Source organism: Nerophis ophidion, linkage group LG03 (genome assembly GCF_033978795.1).
Source record: "Nerophis ophidion isolate RoL-2023_Sa linkage group LG03, RoL_Noph_v1.0, whole genome shotgun sequence".
NCBI lineage: Eukaryota > Metazoa > Chordata > Actinopteri > Syngnathiformes > Syngnathidae > Nerophis > Nerophis ophidion.
Genome location: NC_084613.1, coordinates 15555781 through 15557336, shown reverse-complemented (window position 1 = coordinate 15557336; position 1556 = coordinate 15555781). Strand labels below are relative to the sequence as shown.

Sequence of the window (1556 nt, the reverse complement as noted above, 5' to 3'; positions counted from 1 at the left end):
TATAGAGCTGGTCCACAGTTCCACGACCAGGACGAAAACCACACTGTTCCTCCTGAATCCGAGGTTCGACTATCCTCCTCTCCAGTACACCTGAATAAACCTTACTTCAGTAAAAATACATGTGGTTTGAAAAAGTACTGCGGTATTTTAAAAGACACAGTACTTAAGTTAAAAAATCATGAATAAACAGTGCAGTACTTTAAAAGACATTCCTAAGAAAAAATACATGTGGTTTTCAAATGGAGTGCATAACTTTAAGACAGCTTAAGTCGTAGTACTTCAAAAGACAGTTTTAGATTTTAAAAGTAGTTCAGTACTTTAAAATATATACTTCAGGAAAAAATACATGTGGTTTTAAAAAGTAGTGCAGTACTTTAAAAGTTTTATATTTTAAAAATAGTGCAGTACTTTAAAAGACAGATTTTAATAAGTAGTGCTGTACATTACAAGACAGTTTTAGATTTTAAAAGTGGTATAGTACTTTAAAAAGTGGTATAGTACTTTAAAAAGTAGTATAGTACTTTAAAAAGTAGTGTTGTACTATAAAATATACACTTCAGTAAAAAGACATGGTCGTAAAAAGTAGTGCAGTACTTCAAAAGACTGATTTATATTATAAAAAGCAGTGCAATACTTTCAAAATTTTAGATTTTAACAGTAAGCGCAGTAAAAATAAAATTCATAGTTTTAGATTTTAAAAATCATATGGAATTGAATGAGCTCATTTCCAATTTGCTAAAAAGTCAAGTCTGGACTAATGATGCCAACATAAAGCAGTTTTTATTCATAAATCTGCAAAAATAATTTCTTCTTCAAATGTGACAAGAAGTTCAAATAATTTTAAATACTTAAAAGGTGACCTTGGACCCCACAGGGTATTATCAACATGATCATCACATTTCAGCAGATGAAAATAGTATATTTATTTTTTATGTAAGACAAAGAAAAGAACAAATCAAAGTGACAAAACAATCGGGATCATAAAAATAACCGTTTTTGTGGATTTTTATCATCATATCAGCAGTGACCTTTCAACTTTGACCTAAATAGCAGCTCCGCCCTTCATATGTCATTATTATTAATAACTTACTTTTCTAACAATATTTTCAAATATTTGGACTTGTTGTAAAAATAGAAATATATACGCTTGTGTGGGTGTGCATACATAATATATGTACACATGTATATACATGTGTACATATATGTACATATATACTGTATATATATATGTACACACACACGTGTGTACATATATGTATGAACACGTATATATATGTGTACATACTTATATGTACACACCTATATACACATTATTACGTGTGTACATATACATAAATGTACACAAGTATATACGTGTATATACGTGTGTAAATATATGTGTAAATATATGGACACACGTACAGGTGTATATACACGTGTACATATACACACGTATATACGTGTGTACATATACATACGTAGATGTATTTACACACGTATATACATGTGTATATGTACACACATACTGTATATACATGTGTACATATATGTACACACATATACTTGTACATATATGT

At 29.3% G+C, this 1556-nt stretch overlaps 1 protein-coding gene across 1 annotated transcript in view; it reads right to left on the bottom strand.

Annotated features, from left to right (window-relative positions):
• Positions 1–761: 761 nt before the first annotated feature.
• The window catches only part of aass (aminoadipate-semialdehyde synthase), a 34346-nt gene continuing 33551 nt past the window's right edge, over positions 762–1556 (bottom strand). Inside the window, exon 24 of the mRNA XM_061894385.1 lies at positions 762–1556. This exon is cut by the window's right edge and continues 550 nt beyond it. The gene's annotated coding sequence lies outside the window, so the exon portion shown is untranslated.